Below are 8,473 nucleotides of genomic sequence, written 5' to 3'. Positions count from 1 at the left end.
AGAGAGAGAGAGAAATACAGGTTATTCATCAATAAAGACTGGTACCATTTCGTTATGTCCAGGAGATCTTTCCATTTCTGTCTCTTTAATCCATCACCAGGCCTTGAATATGCAGATGGTCTTGATAAATGTGCTGGGTGACAGTATAACATATTCAAATGCACCCCTTTATTTAAATTCACTCTCATTTATATTCATATCACTGACCAAATGGTGGCCTTGCTCCTCTATTAACACAGAAACTCATGCAGATCAGTGGTCACAAGCTACAGTGATTGGCTGGTCTTTTTGTCATTCATTGCCGGCGTACATATTTTACTGTGCAGAGAAAGGTGACACTAGGCTGAGAAACAAACGCACAGTGTCACATTCACTCACACACACACAGAGTCCCATATAAAAACTCTGCACCCCACAACGTGCTAACATCAGTCCATGAAAGTGTCAAAGACAGCCCTGGCAGCCTTGTGTTGTTCATTGAGTAGAGTGCATGTATCTGTGGAGGTGTGGGGGTAGATGTAGGGGGAGGGAAGGAAAGAGGATGTAAAAGAAGAATGTCCTTTTGGCTCAGTCGTCTACATTCAAAGGCCAGTCACACCAACATTTGCTCATTTCAGTGGAACAACATGCTCACTTTTGGTTTCATTTGTTACAAATACCTACAAATGGTCCATCCATGCCAAAGAAATTGTTGGAAAAGACTCCTTTTTGCTATCATCAAGAAAACCTTTTATTAAACGAATAGTTCACTACTTTGGTAATAAGCTTATTTGCTTTCTTGGTGTAAGTTAGACAAGAAGGTTGATACCACTCTTTTATCTGTCTGTCTGCCAGCAGCCTGCATGCACCATAGGCGCTTCAGCACTTTAGCACACATACTGAGCACAACTGATGCCATGAACATGCTAAATATCTATGTCTTATTCACTCAGTCAATGCAAATCATTGCTGCCTCTGTTGGTCAGTCCTTCTAACAGCCTGTCACACATGGCGCAGGTGTCTCGCTTTACTTGCATGAGCGGAACCACCTGACCCAAAAAATGATCAAGCACAATTGGTGAAAGGACGCGCTCACAGGTTTTGATGAAACTGCAGGAAGCAGCTGGGGCTCTGATCACAGACACTCATTCACTTCCTTTACCAAGCAATTCTGCATCAGGGTCCACAGTTAACAAGCTTGTGTCTTAGAAAACACACACCACCACTTCGAGTTTGTTGTTCATTTGAGAAGAATTTGGGAAGAGTCTGTAAATCATTGAGTATCTGTCTTGATTCCAGGTTTCCAGAGAAATTGGCTGCTTTTACCTCATAGCTGGCTGTAAAATGTGTCTCAACTATTCACATTCACTTTTTTCTTTGGAAAACAAAAATGTGTGTCTCCAACCTGCTAAGTTTATCTCAGAACAGGGAATTATTTTAAATGCAGAGCAGATAAAATCACTCAGAGAGCCTGGAGACCAAACTCCAGCCTTGCAAAGAAAATGGGTACAGATGTTTTTTGCTTTTAGTAAAATGTCTTGACAAATATTGAATGGATAGCTACAAAAACTTATGACATTCTTGTCTGTCTCATCTATACTTCATGTTTGTTGCTTATCAACAAATGTCTGCATGCTAACACACTAAACAAAGATACTAGACATCAGCATATTAGCATTGTCATTGTGAGCATGTTAGCATTTAGCCCTGCTGTATGTCCTCACAGAGCAGCATGTCTGATTTGTTTACTTGTTTAATGGTCAAGCATGTAGGATTTAGTGGCATCTAATGGCGAGAATGCAGATTGCAACCAACTGAATACTGCTCTGCTTCAAAGTGTGTCGTAGAGACTATGGAGGCTGTGAAACCTGTGAAAAACGATTATACCATTTGAAGCGTTATAATTTACACGTGTTGAGTTGCTGTTGTTTTTTCCACTCTAATTTCCTGAAGTTTGAATTGCTGTACGTGTTCTGATCTCTAGTTTATCATTCAACAAAAGGAAAATGCCATCAGTCCAAACACAATTATAACTTCTTGTAACTGCCTTGTGCGATTTTCAGAATGGAACAACTTTGGTTTGTACAGAAGAAGAAAAGAAAAAAGGCACATTTTCAGATAAAAATAATTTGACGGATGGAGGCTTGATCTTTCAAATGTTATGAGTAGGCAGCATGCCAGCCAGTAAATAGCAAAGCTTTTTGTAGAATTTCTAACGTAAAGCAGTGTAGTTTTCTCCTGGGCCATAATGCAATGTGTGGCACGCAGGCTGACCTGAGGGCCATTGTCATGGACAGAGCCTCTGCTGGCCTTTTGTTAATGCTGGACAGGCCAGCAGACCTCTTGTGGAGAGAGAGCGTGTGTGTAACTGCAGTTCAAAGTGTGAATGACAAAGAGGAGAATGATGTGATGGGAGGGAAAAAGTGGCAGACACAGGAGATGAGAGGGAAGAAAGGGAGACAGAGAAGCTGACAGACATGACCCGACAATAAAGGATTCATTGCATTAAATTCTCCACATTTAAAGTCTTACATGTTGCCATTATAGAAGTTTAATAAACCTCTTATAATCCATTATCATGCTGTCTATTTCTGTTGCAAAGAGGTCAATTAAGAGTAATTACATTGAAGTTAATTCTCAGTCTAGTTAACAGGATGAAAAACAGAAGATGCAATTATATTTTTCTTTTTTACATTCAGTAAAAATGTAACTTATCTCCTCTTGTCCCTTTCTCTTTCTGTCTACCTTCCAGCACACACACAGACGCACACACACAGACACACACACACTCACAAACTGCCCCCACCCCCATGCCAGCCCAAAACGAAGTATGTGTGTGCTCAGAATGTTCTAGTGCATGGGGGGAAGGGGTGTGTGTAGATTGTCCTGGCATGCTGCCAGTCTCTCCGTCTCTCATTACCACTGTGTGTGTGTATAAGTGTGTATCTTTGTGTGTGTTTGAGTGTGCAGTGAGGGCCTGCCAGGCAGCGTGACGGGCGTCACCAAGGCAACGCCAGAGCAGGTTCCAGATGCAATGCATCATATTTCTGCAGGAAAGGTGCACAGGCATATGCACACACAGACACACACACACACACACATTAAATGGGCAGTAGACCTTTGGCTAGCCATGCAGATTAGTTTTATCGTGATGGACCAACTCTCATTTAAATATTCATTCTTTCTTTTATTCTCCGTCGTTCTGAGATGGATGATTGGCTGCCTGGATCAAGCAATCATCACGCACACACACAGACATAAACGCTCACACACACGCACACATTTAAGCACCCACTCTCAAAACCTTTTCAGAGGGAACCGTATCTTTTACTCGTTCTGCTTTTCCAGTCTCTATAGGATTTTTCAGGTTTTTTCAGGATTGTTGCAGCCTAAAATGTCTGATTTCACAGCAGCTTTTCTAAAACATTGTGATGCATGTTGTGATGTTTTTAGACTTTCATGTGCACTGAAATTGCGGGGAGAAAGTAAAAATATTTAAATTGTTGCCAATTTCTATAGTTTAATTCATTAAATTTGAAGGCAACTTTTTACAGTGAGAATAAAATTGCACTGTAGACAGGCACAGACATTTGTGTTGCACATGTCAGCGTTGTTCAAATCTGCGGTAAAGTTGCAGTGATTGGTCAAAATTTCAGGGTCAGGCAGAATTCACAGGGATTGATTGAATTTATGTGAACTGCTGCGGTCACAACATCGCAACTTCCTGGAGGGCGTTTTGGAAAATGCAAATATTTGCTCTCTTGCCGAGAGTTAGATGAGAAGATTGAAACCACTCTCATCTGTCTGTTAAATATGAAGCTGGAACCGACAGTTGAAACTGGAGCACTACGGTTTACTACAGACTAAACAAATGGGATGTAACGTGTTAATAAGTGACTTTTAGAATTGCTAGTAGGTGGATTTTGTTACCTAGTTTAGACAGGACCAGAGAGGCTGTTTCTTTCTTCCAGTCTTTTCCAGTGTGTCAATGTCCAAGACCTATTTCTTCAATATATCTCTTTGTACACGTTCATTTTTATAATGTGAACTGAATAGAGTGGAGTTGTGTGGGCTTATTGGGCTGAATGATTCATTAGCACGAACAATAAACAACTGCTTTGTAATAGCTTTGATTCATTGAAAAACCACGAAGGTACAACTCTGTGTATGTAACAAGTCAAGGAGATTATTCAGCTATGAGAGGAATGTAAATTTGACCTCCCCATATTGCTAGTTGTGGTCAACTTTAGAGGTTTGGCTTTATAGCACTTATTCAGCAATTTGAATTATACCATTTTTGGATTTTGGAAATTTCTATTTTTGCTACCTACGTAGGTAAAATTCTAAAAATACACCCTGTATTTTACCTCCATGTCTTCATTTCCCTCTACACTACAAACCTCATCTAATTTATTTTTCATTATCTTTCTCTCTCTCTTCCTCCATCCTTTCATCGCTGTTCCTCTCTTTTTCCCTTTATCTTGTCCTCCACAGTGACTCACAGCAGCTCTAATAAACCCTGTTTATTCACGCTATCAACCCCCGACAGTGAAGAGGTCCCTGTGTGTGTGACAAAGTGAGGAGGGTGTGAAAAAAAAGGGGGGGGGGGATAAAAGTATCTATTATTGTGTATATCCATAGGAATCCTTGCAAGTGTGTGTAGAGTGTGCAGAGTTTCTGTCTGCATGATTTATTCATAACAGCATAGAGTTACAGTTGGCCCAAACACGAAGTGTTCACAGCAGTTTCCCTCCGACTGACCTAGGAACACATTTTTTAACCACACAGAAGACATTTCCTGATTTACGGAAAATCTGTTTCCAATAGGATTGTCTAGACACTAAATGTCCTAAACCAAGGCCATAACACAGTCTATCTGATAGCTAGAGCTGTAAATTAACTTGAGCTTGTGAAGACTAAACTGTATGCTCAGGCATTTGTATATACAGTAATGTTACAGCTACATGTAATGATAAATGAAAGGGCTTAAAGAGGAACAGCAGAACATCAAAATCTGTTTACAGGTACTGGGGAGTACTACTGCATATGTCTGGGAGGTGTGAAGTTACAAAGAAGTCATCTCAACCTCCACAGGCCTCTGTAGCCTGCTCCTAGTAGCTCGAGGCTACAGGCAACTAGAAAAACACACCCGAATCTCTGACCAAACTGTCTGTGGTCACACTGCATTGTGGGTAATGCAGGCGGCAAGTTTTGACAAGGTAGAAGAATGCATGGAATAGTTTTTCTTTTAACTGACAATGTTATACAAGTAAAATGCTAAATCAGTATTTTAAAATGATAAGAATGAAAAGATACCACTGGCAAACTATCAATGACCTGAAGTATCTACTTTATTTTCTGTGGGTTTAAAAGTCTTTTATTTTCAGAACAAGTGAGCAGTATCTCAAAGTAAAAAGACTTCTATTCATCTGTTTCCAATCTTGTGTCTCTGGAAGCAATCCCATTTGGAACAAAACTACTAATTAATACTGATTTTATGTGTAAAAATCTGTCTATGTTAATTTTCTGGGAGCTCCATTTTAACATTAGATCAACATCAGTACCTCATAATAATATTCTATATTATATTCAATTTTATTTATATATGATCTCTCATTTTGATTCTGTGATTTTCTTTCTTACATTTAGCTTTAGTATTGTTGTCCTTGTCCTTGTCCAACGACTGCTTCACTGTAAAACACTTTTAAACTTGTATCAGATCAAAAGCTTCATCATATTGGAGATATTTAATGCTCATATAAAACAATGCAAGTTATCAACATACCTGAATCAGCTCACATAAGTATGCCATTTCTAGACAGATAAGATCTAGATCAGTGAGCTACTCGAGTTTTGACTTTCCTGCATCATTTATGGTTTACTCCTAAAAATGAGGAGAATCTGTATATGTCTGTGTATGTCAGTATAGTATCTGTATGTGTGTGTGTGTGTGTGTATTTGCATGCTCCCCTCCCCATCTCTGCTGGATTCTGGCCCGGTGCCAAACGGCAATTGGTTCTCATTCTACCAGAAACAAAAGACCAGCAATGACAGTCAGAGCGAGAAAGCGTGTGAGCGTGCGGGCGAGAGAGAAAAAGACAGCGAGAGAGTGGTATAAGAAGCGAAAGAGAAGGAGGGAATAACAGGGGGAAGGGGGCTGTACATATTTCACATCTCAGTGAGCACAGAGAGAGGACAGAGAGAGAGAAATGACTGGAGATTAGAAATGGAGAGTGTAAGAGAGAGAAATAAAGACATGGGGGAGGGAGGGTGACATGAATGTGAGAGTTTTAAGTTGAGTTTGTTAAGTTCACAATTAAGCTACTAAGTGGCAAGAAGAGGGAGTAAAAAAGCTTTTTATGCTTACAATGACCCTGTTTATGTGAAGCATTTTTTAATAACATGAAATTTAAGACCCAATCAGACACGCACTGTAATCCGTAAATGATCAGCCAATTTTGTGCCATGTTTGAAAAGGAACACAGAACTCTCCCAAGTCATCACTACAACAGAGGTGAACTCTGCAGTGTTGTAGGTTTTCTCTTGCAGCCCAGTGCTGTTTGCTTCCAGGCCAATCTTTCTGGATAGAGTATAGAGGTTATGTACAGTTTTGATTGTGGTTTGGTGAAACAAGTCCAACTTGGATCTCAAACAGGGGCAGATCTCAACAAATATTCATGGGCTGGCAAGCGGCTGGCATGGTGACCTTAAGGGGTGGCAGAAATACATGCTGATATAATCACAAATAATCACATATGTCGATATAAAGTCTCCAAACAAATATATTTTAACTAAAAAAACAATATTATTGTTGCACATTTGTAAAACAATGAATAGAAATATCTAAATGTGCCATTAGAAATCAGCATTTTTCCAAATACATGTCTTTTTTTTGTTGAACTTAAGCCTCACTTGCGGCCATAATTATGTGTTAATTACCTTTTTTTTTTATAAATCTAAATTAATGTGTTAGATTTGACAGCATTTGACACCAAACTGGCCTAGCAGCTGGGGTGGCAAGGCCTTTTTTAGGGTATGGCAGCTGCCACTCGTCTAGATCCGCCCCTGATTTCAAACCTTTTGTCCGAGTCTCTAATGATGCACCATGATGATATAACAGTGACCTATTTTCTATCTGATTACTTTGATGTATGGGGTGTGTAAGGTAGGATCTAAGGTAATAATCAGTAACCATTTTGTTACTGGATGTAATAAGAAGCAAGAACCAATGCTTGCTTGCATGTAGTCACCACACATCAAGGTATCAGCTGTTAGGAAGTCATTTGTTGCACGGTGTAGATGCACATTGCAGAATTTTGTAAATTTTAGGATTAGTTATTGTTCTCATATGTTTCTATGTTTCTGCTGCTGTACATGACAGCTACTTTGCACCTCGTCTTAATGCTGTAATCTAACCATTTGTCATTAACCTTTTCATTTTTCACTTGCTATGTATCACGTTAGAACTGCCAGCAGCTGCTTATGTTGTGTGGTCCTGTCAGTGTCTCCCTCTCTCGATCGGATGGTAACGAGGAATTTGATATTAGCTTCAGTTTTACGACTTTCCCCGTTGTGCTTTAAACTTTTACAGATATTTTATGGTCACATAATCATCAATTACAGTATTATTGGCACTAAAATCCTTACTGGTCATTCTTCATCTTAACATAAATCATCTTGTCTTGTCATTTTGCTGCTGTAATGTCTGACTTTCTGAACACCGATCATTAAATTTAGCCTATGTTTTACTGTGGACTGTACGGCTGCTTGGGTGATATCATAGGCAGGAGATAAAATGTCAAACGATGCTGATATACCAGACATTTTATTAATTTATGTACTTTCATTACTTTATTTATTGAATCCCATATTTGTTGTTGCTGTGATAATATAATTTGGTCCTGGACAAAATTAACTAGTGTCTTTGATTTTAACAACACTCTAAATTTTTATGATTAAATTTTACCACAGCAGGACACACACACACACGCACACGCAGGCACATAAGTTCTTATTTCCCTCTCCATCTCCATATCAATGGCTGCAGGCAATCAACTAGGCTGGTTCACACCAGGGTGCCTGGCACACACACCACCACACACCCACCCAACCACCAACACACCACCCACACAACACACACACACACATTCACTCAGCCTCTGTCTCCATTATTTTAATTCTCTTTTTCCTACTTCCTCAGCCCTAAATCTTCGTCTCACTCACAAACCCACAAATGTATCACCACAAACAAATTCATGTTTAAGCCATTAGGTCAAACTTTGGGGGAAAAAACTGTGTTGAAGCCTTATATGTTCGCTCAACTACTACATTTTCCATTTTCCAAAAAATAGCAATATATGCCAAAGAAATCTTAAAAAAGGGGAAATTGTTAGTAGAAAATCCAAATTATGTACAGCAGGATTATTCTCTACCAAACAACACCAGCAGAATGTAAATATAAAGAATGGTCTGAGGCACCCTGGTAGCTCACCTG

The sequence above is a fragment of the Morone saxatilis genome, unplaced genomic scaffold (assembly GCF_004916995.1).
Source record: "Morone saxatilis isolate NCDOM2014 unplaced genomic scaffold, NCSU_SB_2.0 Contig14, whole genome shotgun sequence".
NCBI lineage: Eukaryota > Metazoa > Chordata > Actinopteri > Moronidae > Morone > Morone saxatilis.
The sequence above is the reverse complement of the archived record's forward strand: the minus strand, read 5'-3'. Positions refer to the sequence as shown.